Source organism: Rattus norvegicus, chromosome 15, assembly GCF_021556685.1.
Source record: "Rattus norvegicus strain SHRSP/BbbUtx chromosome 15, alternate assembly SHRSP_T2T, whole genome shotgun sequence".
Taxonomy (NCBI): Eukaryota; Metazoa; Chordata; class Mammalia; order Rodentia; family Muridae; genus Rattus; species Rattus norvegicus.
In genome coordinates, this window is record NC_141548.1 from 56303131 (window position 1) to 56320108 (window position 16978).

General features: G+C 42.2%; 1 protein-coding gene and 1 long non-coding RNA gene across 4 annotated transcripts in view; one reads left to right on the forward strand and one right to left on the reverse strand.

Annotated features, from left to right (window-relative positions):
* Positions 1-16978, forward strand: part of Lcp1 (lymphocyte cytosolic protein 1) — a 102087-nt gene that overhangs the window by 14110 nt on the left and 70999 nt on the right. The gene's annotated exons all lie outside the window — the stretch shown is intronic.
* Positions 1413-7706, reverse strand: LOC120097039 (uncharacterized). Of its 3 annotated transcripts, none has more exons than XR_015638951.1 (3): positions 7671-7700; positions 6247-6827; positions 1413-2020 (listed from the first exon to the last, which is right to left on the reverse strand). It is a non-coding gene; the product is annotated as an uncharacterized LOC120097039 (long non-coding RNA). The 3 variants fall into 3 exon arrangements; XR_015638950.1 differs by having other exon boundaries at positions 1417-2020; positions 7424-7706; XR_015638949.1 differs by having other exon boundaries at positions 1417-2020; positions 7590-7700.

Below are 16978 nucleotides of genomic sequence, written 5' to 3' on the forward strand. Positions count from 1 at the left end.
TCATTAGGTTATGCTTTAGTAAGCAGGATAAAGTTTGGCATTTTTTACTTTATTTCTTTTGAGCCTTCAGTTTACCTTTGTAGTAACATTAGTTAGCAAGCAAGCTGCCTACACTGTTTTCTTTAAAAATAAGAAGGCAGAAACAAATACTTGTCCCAAACATATAATTATGATATACGATGTTTATAAACTCTAAAATACTTTTTTTGATAAGCTTTAAAGCAGGTTTAAAATGATACTGAAAAGAATGTTGTATATTAAACATGTCTGACTAAGACACAGACCTTGAAGAATGCAGTAGTGGTTAAAATATTCTTAAAATCCTTTAGAAGCGTGTATTTATATGCACTCGTGTACAAATACAGAACATATCTAACAGCAGAGAATAAACCACCCCCTTAATCCTGGAAACACAGAGTTTAGCATCCAGCAACTACCCAAGAAGAACTGCACCCAGCACAGGAGAAATCATCTCGTAAAACTGACGTCTGTCCTCAAGCAGGAGGGGACAGTCTGTAGAACCAGAACCGAGCTAAGAATCAAGGAGATGGCAACTTGGACAGAGCAGTGTGATTACAGATGTCTTGCTGTCTAAAAACAAGATTTTTCTTTAAATTTAAAACCTCCTGTAAGTTGTCCTAAAGGAGGCTCTACGACCCCATTCTCCTTGGTTCATTGAAGTGGTCATGTTGATTAAATACACGCGTCGTCTTTCGCCATCATACTGCCCTGCTGATTTGTGGATTGCAAGTGTGGTCAGTGTTAGCCTGTTGAGATGTCTTCTCTTAAATTTTAGTTCCTTGTGAGCCAAAAGGAAGCAGAGCTAGTTTGACAGTTTTAGATTACATGAGTGCTTGTGAGTCAAGCTGAACTGGATCACGTTACGTCCACATATGACACTACATATATCATGCTCAATATTGTCGTCGACTGGGACTATATCTCCTGTGGTCCTCGCTGTAAAGAGAAAGTGGCACACAGACCTTTCGTGAACGCAGGCACCCACTACCACACGTTGTCCAGCTTTAATGAAAACATTCAATGGTTTTATATTGACATTTTGAAATAAAATTTATAGTTAATTCATAGTCATTTAGAATCTGTTCCGCGAGGAAATCCTTATCAAAATCTATATATAAAACACCAACTTTAGTATTTGAATGGAATTTTTTATGACCTAATGAATCTTTTTATGTAACTGAGTAGTGTTTTAAGGTTTTATCAAACAGTACATCTAAAGATATCATTTTAATCGATTTTAGGATGTACCGAGCTTGTGGGACATTTGTGTATTCATCAATTGTCAAATTATCCCCATTTGTAATTCCGAGAGTACATATTTTAATTGGGCATTACTGAAAAAATTTCAAAGTAATAACTTTAGCACACAGCAAAAATGAGGAGCTGAAGTGGACACTTGGTTCATTCTTTTTATTCGAACAACACAGAGTGAAAAAAATTATTATGAACATGCATGGCACAGTTACAGGAAATCTAGATGCATCCAGCTTTTTTTTTTTCAAAGAACAAAGTTTAAAGTTTATATTCCTGTCTCTTTAAGAGGTGAGAAAGTCTTAGTAGCATAAAAGATCAAAAGGTGAAGTCTGTCCTGTAGACTTGTAATGTCTTTTCCTCTCTTCAAGAGCTAAATAGCTAAGAGGGAGCTTCGTTTACCACTGATGAAAATGTTTAAGCCAAAGGTTCTCTTTCTTTCTTCTTCTCTTTTTCTACTCTTGATTTACAGTGAAGCCACATCATATTTCCCATGCTTGCACTTGTATCTAAAAGAAAAAGGGAAGAGGTACAAGAAGACTTTTTGTTTTTCTGTCATTTTGCTGCGTTGTGTTTTGTTCAGGCATAGCCCTCTGGCCCAGTGTCAGTGTGGAGTACAGTTCCCTTCCTAGATCCCGCAGTGCTGGTCTGACTCTCGTCTTGGGTCGATCTGCCCAGGATGGCTCCATACAGATATTTCTGCAGCATTTGGTCACTGCAAATGCTCAGGTGGCCACCTTTTCCTAACCTGTTATCAAATGAGAACAGATAGAGTTTAAATTCATTCATTTCGAACTCTGAAGTGTTAGAAGTCAGCCAAGCCCTCAGAATATCATAGGGAGAGGAAGAGGGGTGTCCCTCGACCTAAGCCAGTGGTTCTTGACCTTCCTAACACTGCGACCCTTTAATACAGTTCCTCGTGCCGTGGTGACCCCCTAACCATAAAATTACTTTTGATGTTCCTTCATAACTGTAATTTTTGTTTCCATTATGAATCATAATGTAAATATCTGATATACAGGCTAGCTGATGTGTGGCACACAGGTGGAGAAACACTGTCCTAAGCTGTTAGCTTCACAGATGGGAACAAAGCCGAGTGCTGAGATCCAGGTTCAGAGAGAAGCAGTGACTCCTAGCGTGGTGCTTGGAGGTCATTCTCCGTCATGTCTGAAGCTGCTCTCTTGGAGGTAGGAGCCTGACTTAGGCTATCAAGAGGGTAGGCTCTAATGATTTCTCCAGAAAAGCCATGCACTGGTCTGTCTGTTCCAAGACCAGAGTATAGGTCTAGTGATGTCTATTTTGGCTTCCAGCGATGTCTGTTTTGGATTCCAGCCGCTCTCATGAAACACTTAGTAGGTCTCTGCTAGAAAAACAAAAGCATAGGAGCCCAGGGTAACACGCAAACAGTGATTAGCAGAGTAGACCAGCCAAGCAAGGGACAGACAAGGAAACCCACCGGAGAGGGTTCAAGGAGAATCTCAGCACCAGTTCCCAGAGGTGTAAGCTTAGGGAATGGGGCAGCTTCCTGCGGCAGGAAGAATTCTGCCAAGCTCTGGGAACCTCCAGTCAGGCCAGACAGGGATTTGTGGCTTCGGTGTTGAAAGGACTTTGCAAACTATATATTAAAGATATTGTCATTTAAAGAATGGAGGCACTTTAGGGGGAAATGCAACAGCGCCAAGGCCCCTGTTACAGATTTTTGTTTTTTAATGTAGCATGGAATCCCCCTTCTCTATTTTTTTTTTAAACAGGCCACAGTCTTTTCCGTTGTCCTGTTAGGAGGTTAAGAATTCAGAAAAAGAGTGGAGAGCAAGGGGCTGTTCTCAGAATTTATCTCTAGTTCTGATATAACTTCTACAGTTTTAAAAATAAAATTCTGATTTTCAGCATTTCCTTTTAACTCATGCATGGTTTTTAGAGCTCTTATTAACTTTTGTAAATTAAAGATGAGTTTTACATTCCACTTAGAGCAGGCTGCCCAGTCGTTGCCTTTATTGCCAAAGACGTTGAGTTTTGAGCCCTAAATACCAGCTTTGGAGCGTTAGACATCCCCTGTTGGTGGAAGGATAAGCCAATGCTATCTTTAGCTTGATTTCCCCATTCTTCCCATACTTGCAAGTTGAAAGCCGACACTTATCGTGAAGCCACCTGTCCATCACGTGAGGGCTTATCTCCAAAAACTTCCCCTTTGGAAAACTTGCTTCTCCCTTTTTTTCTTTTTCCCAAAAAATCCGAAGCCTATTTATGCCTTCTAGGGATATGGGCTTTGGATCGGGTTTTTGTTTCCAAGATGCACTTTATCAGCTTTTCCTCAGATAGTGGCTTCTCCCACTGAGTTTCAGCAGGATCCTGCATGTTTGCAGAGTATGAGGGCGCTCAAGATACTGGATGATCGAACCCTGTGTGTCTTCCCAGATGAACCAATCAAGCTCTTTCTGACTCGGGAATGGAGTGTTTGACGGGTGGGTGGTTGTACACCGTGGAGAGCCTCCTGGCAACTCCACACCGTTGGGTTGTGGGGAATAACTGCCACTCATCATCAGCACTTTCTGTTGCAAGAGAACCATAGACAAACGGAGAAACTGGTATCTGAGGAGTGTCAGGAGACAGAGGCCATATGGGAAGAAGTCAAAATGCCCAGGGAAACCAAGGCAAGCCGAAACAGCAGCCAGATCACCTTCTAAATGTGAGCAAAAGCTGAAAATGAGCCCAACAGTCTGAAGCCAAACTACCCTGGAGATCTGAAAGCAAACAAGACCAACCACAAACAAACCGAAAGCCGACAGATATCTAGACCAAAAGGCTTCTGAAGCAAACACAATAGAGACCTTAAACCAAATGCTCTGAAAGGAAACAGGAGAAGTGGTTCCAAATGGGATCCTTAAATAAGTGCGCAGAATAAAAAAAGGGTCCATTGAGCAAACGGAGGGAGAGCTGACAGAGCCTGGAAGAGCTTGCCACAGTCCACGGGAGGACATAGCACCGGTGGATTGGACTCAGCGATATGACAGCGCCTCACTTCCATGCCGTGACTCCTCCTGTGAAAATGAATTATTCTTGGAGCCCCACACTGGGTACTATAACTTCACACCACAACTCTCACCTCAAAGAGCATGGAGATAGCTTATTCTGGGGCCAGATTAGAGTAATCTTGACTCAGGAACATAGGTCTTCCAATCAATGTGCAAGTCAGTTCATGAAGTTTTTATAACAAGGGAATAAAGTCGTAAGTCAAAGCACTTTTCAAATACATCGGTGGAAATATGAGAAGTACCTTCCACTCAACCAGAGAAATCTCAGTTCACCCTAATGCCATCTTACATTATCCTTAGCCCTTCATCATCATCATCATCATCATCATCATCAGCAGCAGCAGCAGCAGCAGCAGCAGCATCATCATCAGCATCATCAGCATCATCATAATAGTTGGGGTGGTTTAAATCTTGGCCAGCGTCCAGACAGAACACTCCAAGCCAACATGGTTCCATGTGGGAAGGTTTAATGAGAGAAGAAGAGTAGAAGGAGGGGGGCATAAGTAAAGGCCAGCCATGAGCACATGGAGGGAGGAGAGGTGGGTGGGAAGAGAAGGGACAGGCCCTTATATAGTGTCAGGCACAGCTGGCTGCTGCCAGGCAACTGTGTAACTGTGGGGCAGAGCATACCTGGCTATTGCCAGGTAGCTGTGGGGGTGGAACTTAGACAGAATAGCACCACCACCACCACCACCACCACCACCACCGATGATGATGATGATGATGATGATGATGATGATGATGATAATGATAATAAATAGGCCTTGTTAATACATTACAAGAGCTTTTTATCTGATGTCTTACCACATCATAGTAAGCCTAATTCGTAGATGGACAAGGAATGGAAGCTAGCCCAGATAATTTAACTAGGCTCTAGACCTGCAACATTCCAACCTCTCCCCGTCAGGGAATGTCTAATCGCTCAGCCTTTGCAGATGGCTCTCACTCACACAGGTTCTTCTGTTTTCCTGGAGAATGGGCCTGAGATATAAGTACAGAAGGAACTGAGCATGGGGCATTAGCAGGAATGCTAATGTTAGGCCTCGAGAAGTGTTCGGAATGAAAACCCTGAGATTACTGTTTTTCAAAGGACTAGTGAGAAAAATAATGGCCCTAAGGAAATCCCAACTTACTGCTAAGTGAGAGCCCAGGGACATCACTGAAATTCTGAGTTCAGGACATCAAAGGAAGGGCTGAACTAGCTCAGAGTGAGCAAGAACCTGGGTGACACGCAGACCTTGGGCTTTAGGTCAGCTTGAGGATCAGGGGCAAAAGTTGACTCCACTCTACCACCATTAAATGCCTACTTTGGCTTCTGTGTATGTTTTTGGATTTCATTTTAAAGTTTTCTTTGCATCTACAGTTCTTATCTAACTGCACGAGCAGCCGGATCACATCGAATTCTACACTTGCGTGTGTAGCAGAAATTGGTGAGGCCAACTCTGGCCACCTGGGACGCTGCCGCCGATTTACTCAATAGAGAGATTTAGCGTAATTAACTCTTCCGACCTGAGGTAATGGAAGCGTATGGAAGATGGAGCACAGAGGTGTAAGAACAGTGCTAGAATCCAGTCGTTCGGGCTGCATAACCTGCAGCAGCCCCTCCCCGAGTCAGAGATGCCAGAGGCCCCCTCCTGAGTCACTGTGTCTGTCTAGCTCACAGATTTCCAGGTACCCAGGGTTTCTACCCAAGAAAATGAGTTTCTATCAAAGGTCCTGCTCCCTACACTAGGCCTCCTGCCCAGGAATCAGAGAGGCTGGGTGCAGAAAGGGATAAGAAGACACCCTTGTCCTTCTATCACAAGGACTCTGATCTCCTCTCTTCAGAGTCCCGTCCCCCACGCCATGCTATTTATCTCTGGTGCTGGGGTCTGCCCTCTCTCCTGCTAGGCTATTGCTTCTCTGTCTCTGATGTTAATAATTCTTCTAATAAACTCCTTACCCTTGATAATCCACCTCTGTGTCCTCCTGAACCTCACGTTCAAGATCTCTCAAGCTGAGTAGTACCATCACCTCTGGACCACTTGCTGTACGTGAGCCATTGTGCTAAGGACTCCCCTGCAGCTCCTGGGTTACCTCTTGCAGCTGCACCGTGATGTGAGCACTGCTTGTGTTTCTTCTTTTGCTCATAAGGGTTGGGCCTCAGAAGCTTTAAGAAGCCTGTCCAGCCGCATGGTGGATGATAGAATCCCAGTACTTGGGAAACTGAGGCAGGAGGGATGCTGAATTGAGAGCAACCTCAAAACAAACAAAACCAAACAAAATCTGAGAAAACAAAGAGCGTGGGTACTTTCCCCAAAGTCACTAGACTAGAAATAAACTCTGGGATGGGGTTTGATCACAGGACATCGTAGCTCCAGCCTCTTGGGGCTGAACACTCTCCTGGACCAGCTTGCCTTGGCTGAATGCACCTCGCTTTATCTATTTAGATGGAGGCTGCCTCGACTTGCCATGCCAGTCTTGGAGTCTTGGCTCTCTTTCATTTCTTTGGCTGTATCCAATTGAAGAGCATGCTAAATCCAACTGAAAAAAAAATATAATCAGGCACATTTTATATGAGCAAGTTCAGAGCATTTCAACATTTCTACTCGAGTTTGTGAAAACTGGACTTTTCATAGACTCACTGGGATTATCATCATTTGATGTTTGATGCCCGTTTACATGCTATGTCACCAGGTGCTCAGGGTTGGGACCAGAGAGCGGTTTGGTAAGTTCTTGGATTATTGAAAATCTAGAACCTCGGACTGGAGAGAGATGGCTCAGTGGTTGCACTGACTGCTCTTCCAGAGGTCTTGAGTTCAATTCCCAGCAACCACATGGTGGCTCACAACCATGTGTAATGAGATCCAATGCCCTCTTCTGGTGTGTCTGCACACAATGACAGTGTACTTGCATACATAAAATAAATAAATCTTAGAAAAAAAAAAAAGAAAAATCTAGAACCTCTATTTTGCTAATGAACAGATCTGACACCAGAAGGCCATTTTCAAAGCCATCTATCAGTTCATTGATCCTCATTGACTTAAATGGGCACCCAGAAGTATGTCCACCAAAGAGGGGTACCAGTCAGTCCTGTGAAACTTTAAAATCATGGCTACTCTTCTTCTTTGAAGTCATACCTGATCTATCCAGCCCCTCTGTAGAATTTCCTGATACTGGCTATCTAAGAGATGAAGGTGTGGTAAAGCCAAGGGAAGGGACTATAGGGGCTCCTCTAAGACTTTGACACCCTCTCTGATAATTTCCAAATGCTTTCAAACTGAAAAAGAAGGAAAAATAGCTAGCCTCAGACAGTGAACAGCCAGTGTCTAGTCAGAGCTCTGTGCTTGCTTTGCGTGGCCAGTCGGCAGCTGGGCTGACTCCTACCCCATCTTTGAGATCTGTGTTGAGTGGCCTTCAGCCAGCCTTCCTGATTGCGCTTTCAGACCTAACCTCCTTCTACCCCACCCTTCATTGTTACCATACCACATCAAGCCTCCCTCACTGCAGGGCATTTGTTGTTTGCATACCTGAGGCATCAACAAGCTTGCTCCAAGCATGTCCTGAGGCTCCCTCCAGTCAGACCTTCTTCCCCGATGTTTCTGCTCAGATGTTGCTTCCTTGGACTTTCCAGGTGATCCTGTTTAGAACCCAGTTCCACATCACTCTCATCTGCCCATGCACTGCACTTCCTCTACACATAGAACACATCCGAACTTCTGTTTGGCTCCCCTGCTCGATGCTGACTCCATGGGACTTGTCGCTAATGTATGCTCAGTTACTTACGTGCTGCCCCTCTCTCCAAGCTTGAATGTGGGGGTCCCTAGCAGGCAGGAACTGATCTCTCATTCATACCCTGCTATGTCTCCAGTGCCTCTGCCAGCATCTGAGCGTGGCAAGCACACAGTAAATATCTGGCGAGCGATGGAGTGAGTGCCTCTGAACCAGAAACTCAGGACAAACTTGGGGAAACGGACTTTGAATCAGTGGCGTTGGCTACGCATTACACACTTCAACAATTCAACATAGCATCTTAACTACACCAAGTCCCAGTGGACTGGACTAGTGCTGAGCACTCCATACTGCTGCGCTGAAGGTTGGATGACGCTTCTCACACAGGGCAGCCCCACTTCAGGATGCTGCCAGAAACGCTCCTGGCCTCTCTGTCCCTGCAGCTGTGTTCCATTTCTCAAAAGTACTACAAACAGCCATTATCTAATTTGTTTCCTTTTCAATATTAAGATTTTTAGGGGGCTGGAGAGATGGCTCAGGAGTTAAGAGCACTGACTGCTCTTCCAGAGGTCCTGAGATCAGTTCCCAGCAACCACATGGTGGCTCACAACCATCTGTGATGGGATTCAGTGCCCTCTTCTGGTGTGTCTGGAGACAGCTACAGTGTACTTGCATACATTAAATAAGTTTTTTTTTTAAATCCTTAAAAAACCTGCAATAATTTAAATAAAAATTAAAAAGAGATTTTTAGAAGATGGCAAATTAGCGGGGTCCTCTGTGACATTTCCATGTATGTATGTCATTGAGCTTTCCTCATAGTCACCCTGCCACCTGCCATTGTCCCATACCCCTCTTCCCGATGGTACTTTTTCTCCCCCAAAGTAGGCCTCCTGATTTCATAATACACAATGCATCTGTTTATATATACACATGTATATTTAAAACTAGTTCTACCTATGAGAGAGATTGTACTACATTTGCGTCTCTTCCTTGTTCTCTCTTCTTACCACCTCCCTTTATACCCCTTCCTCCTCCCTTATATTTTCCTTTCTGCTTTTATATCATTTTTCTATATGTATTATATATATAGAATGTATAGATTAATCTTTATAGAATATATAGAACTTACAGGATGAATATGTATATAGAACTTATACATTGAGTCTCTATATAAAGTCATTATATTATATATACATATATGTGTATTTGCACTATACATGAATATATGTATATATACATGTGTATATGTGTTTATATATAGGCATATATATAGAGAGACACATATTTGGAGAGAGAAAGACAGAGAGAGACAGACAGTGAGGAAGTTGTTAGAATGACTTATATATTATGGTCCAGCTAATCCAAAAATGGCAGGCTGTGAATGAGAGGTCCAAGAATCCAGTAGTGGTCCGTCCACAAGGCTGATGTTTCAGTGGTCTTCAGTGTAAACTGGAATCTGAAGCAGTAGGCTGTGTTGTCTCTGAATAGATGGGCTTGCTGTGGAGGAGAGAGTAAACAGCCAAGGAGCCAAGGCTTCCCTCTCCCCCCTTCCCTCTCCCATATCCTTACAGAGGCTTCTACTGAAGGCAAGGCCCACATTGTATCTGGATTAAAGGTGTGTCTTCCTACCTGAAGATCTACATTGGAGGAGTGTCAAGATCTGGATTAAAGCTGTTTCCCTACCTGAAGGACTAGACACAGTCAAGTTGAAAACATTCACATAAGAGAAAGCATTGCTATTTTTTGTTTTTAAATCTATCTTACTTTATACTTAAAACATGCTGATTTGTATCTATTTTCCTAAAAATGACACAATTTTCAGTTGAATCAAACCTCATCATACATGTATTCCTTTTCCCAGTATTCTCTTAACTGGTTCATACTTTAGCTGTTGTAAATAAGGTTGCACTAAGCATGGTGTGCAAGGACCTCTGTTCTGTGATGGCGTACATTCCCCTGAACTTGTACCTCGGAGTGACATAGGTCAGTCATATGTTAGGTCCATGATTGGTCGTTTTTGAGAAACCTCCATGCTTGTTTCCACAGTGGTCATGTGATGTCCATTCCTGGCAATAGTTGATAAGGGAAGGGCCTCTCTTCAGCCTCACCAGGGTTGCTGTGGTCTGTTTTCTAGACAGTAGCCATTCTACTTGGAGTGCGAAGAGACCTCAGTGTAGCTTCATTTGCATTTCCCTCCTGGCTGAACCTGTTCTCATATCTTGATTGGCCGTTTGTGCTTCCTTTGAGAACCTTCTGTTCAGTTCGTCTGCCATTTACTGACAGGATGCTTTGTTCTTCCAGCATTTAATTCTTGTGTTCTTTATAGATATTAATCTACTCTCAAACGTAGAGCTGACATCATTTCTCTTCCATCCCGTGGGCCGTCTGTTCAGTCTGCTTGTGCTTTCCTTTGCTCTGCACAGGCAGTGTCTGAACCTTATGCAATCCCATTTGCCAATTGTTGCACTTACTTCCTGGTCCATTGGAGTCCTTTTCAGAAAATTCTTACCTATGCCCATGTCTTGAAACACTTCCCTCTAATTGTTTGGGGTTTCAGGTCTTACATTACGGTCTCTATTTCACACTGATTTTTGTTTTTTGTACATGGCGAGAGAAAGGTATGTTCTTTTCTTTCTTGTACTTGTGGATACCCAGTTCCCTGAACAGCATTTATTAGAAGCCGTCTGTTCTCTAGATTATGTTTTTGACAGCTCTGTTGGCAGTTAAATGTAGCAGTGTGGCTTTATTTCTGGCTTCTTTATTCTGTTCTATGTATGGCGTAATGGACATTACCTTGCTGGTTTTGTTACTATGCCCTATGATTTGAAATCGAGTATTTTGACAGCTCCAGTATTGTTCTTTCTGCTTAGGGTGGATTTGGCTGTCAAGAGTCTTTTGTGCATCTATGTGAGCTTCAGTCCTATTCTAGTTCTGCAAAAAAAAAAAAAAAGTCTTTGAAGTCATGATGGGAATTGCATTCAATCTGTAGATTGCCTTTGATAACTGTTTTAGTTGGGGTTGTCTAGAAGAACAGAACTGATCTTATATATGTATGTATGTGTATATGTATATATACATATATAATATTTATTAGAGTGGCTTTACAGGCTGTGGACTGATTAGTCCAGCAGTGGCTGTCTCTCAATGGAAAGCAAGGGTCCAGTTGTTATACAACTCATGAAACAGGATGTCTCAAGTGGTCTTCAGTCTATGTTCAGTTTACCCTGAAGTAGGTTCTAGTACCAGAAGGAATTCCTCAGCATCAGGACAGATGGACTTGCCATGAAAGTGAGGGCAAACAGGTTAAAAAGAAAAAAAAGCTTTCTCCTTCCGTGCCCTTTTATGTAGGCTGCTATCAGAAGGGTAGCCCAGCTCTGGGATGGCTCTTCTGACCGCAAATGATCTGGATTTAGTGTGGGTCTTCTTGCCTGAAATGACCTAATCAAGAACATTTCTCATAGTGTGTGCTGCTGCTTAGAGTTTCTTTGACTCTGGATGTAGTCAAGTTGACATCCAAGGTTAGCCAGAAGCACAGTGAGATAGCCATTTCTCACAGTATGAGTTCTGTGTCCGCAAGAGGGTGGGAGTCTTCTCATCTTCTAGTGTCTTTGTTCAGAGATTTGTTGCCTCCTTAGTTAATTTTCTTTCAAGATATTTTGTTTTATACTTCTGAAGCTATCATGAGTGGAATTTTGTTTTCTTGATTTCTTTTTCGGCAAGCCCATTAATGGTATATAGGAAAACTACTTATTTTGGTAGAATAGTATTTTGTTTTAAATCCCTGTTACTTTTCTGAAAGTGTTTGAGAGTTTTCTGGGGAATCATGGATAATTTGACTTCTCTCCTGTTTCCTTTATTTGAGAGAGAGATATGAGAGGGGCGGGTTATACATGTTCCATGAGCACATATAGAGGTCAGGGTGCCACCTGAGGCATTGGTTCCTGCTTTCCGTCTTGATGGTGACAGGATCTCAGTTGTTTGCTGCTGCATATGTCCGGCTAGCTGGTCCACTAGCTTCCAGCAGTTCTCCTGTGTCCCCTCTGGTCTCCCAGTGACCAGAAGCACGGTGAGATGCCAGACGACTGTACTACTACACCTCACATGGGTTCTGGGGACCCAAACTCAGGTCACTGGCTTGTACAGCAAGTGATGTATCACGGAACCCTATCTTCCCATTTGTCCCATTTCATTTTGTTCTCTTGTCCTATTGATCCAGCTAGGACTTCAAGAACTGTATTCAATGAGGGTATCAAGACATCCTTGTTCTTGGTTTTAAAAGAAAAATTCTCAGTTTTCCCCAATTTAGTACAATGTTAGTTATAGATGTGTTATATATAGCGTTTATTGTGTTGACATATATCCCTTTTATTCCTCACGATTTTAATTGTGGAAGGATATTTACTGTGCAAAATATCTTCTCTACATCTGTTGAGATGCTAATGTGATTTCTGTCTTACCTGCCTTGAATATCTGTAAGGAAATACATTCCGTCATGGTGAGTGGCCTTTGTAGCACATTGTAGAATTTAATTTGCATGTATTTTGTTAAAAAAACATTTGTGTCATATTCATCTGGAAAATTGGTCGGTGGTGTTCTTAATCTTTTTTATGCGCATTGAGGATTTGCCTGCATGCATGGCTGCGTGAGAGCGTCAGATCTTGGAGTTACAGACAGTTGTGGGTTTCCATGCTTGTGCTGGGAATTGAACCCAGGTTGTCCTCTTACACACTGAGCCATCCCTCCAACCGGACAGTGTTCTTTTGTTACTGTGCTCTTACTGTTTCATAGCACAAGTTTCGTAATCTTCCTTCCCTTTCTACTCTATAAAGCAGTTTAAAGAACTTGGTGCTAGCTCATCTTTAAATGTGGAATTTGACAGTGAGTCCATGCAATGGTCCTGGACCTCTCTTCGACTCCTTATTACTCTTTCAATTGTATTGTTCCTTATAGATCTGGTTCACTAATCCCTGTTATCTTGAGTTAATTTTTGTGAGCCACATGCACATGTGTAGGAACTGAACCATTTCTTCTAGACTTTTCAGCTCTTCGAAAATATGTCTTCACAGTATCCCATAGCGATCCTTGGAAACTTGTTGGTATCTGTTGCAACGTTCCCTTCTTCATCTTTAATTTTGAATCTTCTCTCTGCTTCTTTTGCTTAGTTTGCCTAAAAATTTGTAGACTTTGTTTTATTGATCCTGTTTGGTCCCCATTTAGTTAACTTCTGCCCCAATCTTTCTTGTTTCTTTCTGCCATTGCATTCGGCACCTCTTGTTTTTCCAGGACCTTTGAAGCACATCATTAAATTGCTTATCTGAGATCACTCTGACTTTTAAGGTAAGCGGTCACAGCTATAAACACTTTGTGGAACAGCTTTTGCTTGATTCTAGAAGATCTGTAATTCTTTCCCTGGTTTCTTCAACAACCTATTGATGGTTTAAGAGTATATTGTTCAGGGCTGAAGAGATTGCTCAGTGGTTAGAAACATGTAGTGTTCATGCAGAAGACAGGGATTCAATTCCAAGCACCCATGTTGAGCAATTCACCACCACCTTTAACTGAGCTCCAAGGAGCCCTATGTTCTTGGGCTCTGTAGATACTGAATTCATATATACATATATATGCATGTATATATACATATATATATACACACACATAGATATATATAACTAAAAATAGAGTAAGTCTGTTTATTAAAAAGCATATGGTTTGATCTCTATTTAAATAGCTTCTTTGTTTTCTTCTTCCTCTTGTCTTCTAGTTAATTCCAGTTCAATATAGTAAAATATAAGACATTATTTTGATTCTTTTATATGTGATAAGACTTGTTTTCTGGCCTAAAATATGTTTTATCATAAAGAAAGATTCCTTGAACTTCTTAGAAGAATGTGTGTATTCTGCATCTTCTGGGTAAAATGTTCTGCAGGTGCCTGTTAAGACCTCTTGGCCTATGCTGTAGTTTAACTCTGAAGTGTCTCCATTGGTTCTAAGACTGGAAGATCTATATGCTGATGAGAGCTCAGTGTTGAAGTCATCTACCTTACATTAGGTGCTATCCGTTCTTTTGTATCAATTAGTGTTTGTTTTGTAACACTGAAAGCCTCATTTTCATTATATGAATTATATATGTAGGGCTGGAGAGATGGCTCAGTGGTCAAGAGCACTGTGTGCTCTTCCAGAGGTCCTGAGTTCAATTCCCAGCAACCACATGGTGGCTCACAACCATCTGTGATGGGATTCAGTGCCCTCTTCTGGTGTGTCTGAAGACAGCTACAGTGTACTCATATACATGAGATAAATGAATAAATTAAAAAAAGAATTATATATGTATATTATTATATGTACATATTATATGTTCGATATAGCATATATTTTTTATATATTAACGATTGGTATACCTACTTTCTGGATTATTACTTATGATAATATGTGATCACCTTTATCTTGTCTGACGCATTTTGACCTTGAGTGTATTTAACAGATAAAAGTAACTATCCTGACTTCATTTTGGCTTTTCTTTACTCAGTGCATTGACTCCCATCCTCTTAGGTTTTAAATTCTCTCTCTTTTCATTTCTATTAGTTTATGCTTCCTTTACGTTCTTCCAATGTCTTTGCATCTTTTGCACACAGTGTTCACGCTAAAAATTGTGAGCAGCAGTGACTTTCAGGTTTTTGTACAAACATGCTTAACACAGTTTTTATAGACAGAGTCTGAGAATTAGTGGTTTCTGGATCATTCAGTTATGAAAATTCTTTCTAATATTTTATTTGTTTTTTCTTTTCTTTTTTTTGGAGCTGGAGACCAAACCCAGGGCCTTGGGCTTGCTAGGCAAGCGCTCTACCGCTGAGCTAAACCCCCAACCCCTCTTTCTAATATTTTTAAAAAATCATTATGTTTACATATAAATCCAGATTCCCTTGGACAAGTGTGCATTCTTCCTGCTTCTGCCTTCAGGGGAAATATGTTTTCAGGCTATGGCAGCCCCTGACATCCACATGCCACCCTTCCCATTCATTTTAGCTACCTGATGATCTTGTGGTGATTTAGGACTGATTCAAACCACACGTAGAGAACGTGACCTAGGGATGAAGATGCTAATGGCACTGGCTGAAGCAGGCAGATTCTAAACCCGATTCTATTCTGGGGATTTCAATGTGGAAATTTGTAAGTTCAGTAGGTTCTCTAAAGCCACTGAGAGTACTGGAGAATCCAATGTTTTAATTCACTCTCACATTTTTTATAATGAAAAAAACAACCCACATATTTTGAAGATTCACCGTGGTGGCACATGCCTGTGGTCCCAACACTAGAGAAAATAAGGAAGGAGGGTCACAAGTCTAAGACCTGTCTGGGTTGTAGGCCACGCCCCCCATTTCTCATTATTACTTAAGAAAGAATGAAGAAAATAGAGTCAGGGTGGGAAGTATCCTTATCCTACCCGAGATCGTAGAGCTTTGCCCTGGGTTCATAAAGAACTAAGGTGTCATCAGTTGTCCTGAGACTGAGTCCTTTGCCTCTGCAGATTCCCCACTGACCCCTCCATAGTGATGACAAGAACTAGGGACTCACTGAAGTTAAATCTGTAACCCCTGCTTCTGCATTTCCCACCTTTTATGGCTTCCATAGAATTCACTTAAAAGATGGCGTCTCCCTACTGGTTAGTAAGCTTCAGTCTTTATAAAACAACCACAAAAACCTGCAAAGCAGAGACAGCAGGAAAGAGAGGTGTATTTAATGGCACAGAGACTCAGTCCTTAGAGGACTGGAAATGAAGCTTAAGGAGGTTCATAGGTGGAGGGTAACTCCACCCCACTCGCTGCCGTGTCCTCGGTGGCTGAGCTGCTTGTGTGGGCAGAATGGAAGAGGATAGAAATGCCAGTGTGGTTTTAATATTTGCTGGGCACCTCCAGGATATTGGTGGGAGCAGATCACTATTGAATGGGACATTAAGACTTCATCTTTATTTTTAAAACATTTTTTCTATATTCTTTAACAGTTCCATAATGTGTATATAGTGTATTTAATCACATTAATCCCCCTATTTCTCCTATCCACCTCCTATTTCCACTGAGTTTCTACCTCCTCCAAAAGACTCCCTCTTCGGTTCATTGTGAGCGTGTGAGGAAAGGGAGGGAGGGAGGGAGGGAGGGAAGGAGGGAGGGAGGAAGAGAGAGAGAGAGAGAGAGAGAGAGAGAGAGAGAGAGAGAGAATATTTTTATTTGAATAAGTATAGATGTGGGGCTATTCCCTTTACTCCCTGGAACACAGGCAACTTACCAGTGACGCCACTGAAGAAAGTGACCCCCTCTCTCCAGTTTTTTATATCTCAGTTTAAGTCACAAGACTTCCCTTTTAACCACAGTTTTCTTCCTCCCGAATACAGTGCTTCTTGAAATGAACAAAACCTAAAGTGTGCTCTTCATTCTCATCATTACCCAGCAGAGAGAAGCAAGAGTGAAACGCCAGTCCTCTGTAACCAGAATGCATCCCGTGTTGCGGCTCCTCCCTCAGCCTGAGTGCCTGTGTGCCTTGCCTTTCCCCTGGTTCATCTCACTTTTAGATGCTGATCTGCAAATGTCCGCTCATTTGCTCCTAAGTACTCGCTCCTACAGAGTTAATACCACGGCAGTTTTAGTTACCCACATGTAGATGATTCTCAGATATATATTTTCAGCTCTGGGGTTGGGGATTTAGCTCAGTGGTAGAGCGCTTGCCTAGGAAGCGCTCAGCTCTGACCTAGCTCTAAAATCTGGCCAGATATTTAGCACAGCCCATGGGCCAGATTTTCTGACCTCCTATCTTCTGTATCACCTTAAAGTCTTCTGGTCTAGTGGACTTCAGCTTTATCTTGCTTAAGAGCCTCAGTTCAAGCCAGAGGGTCAATATCTCCTGAGTCCCTTGGATGATGAACCTAGGTCATCTTAGCCTAGATCACCCTCCTCCTTGATTTGCAGGGATAA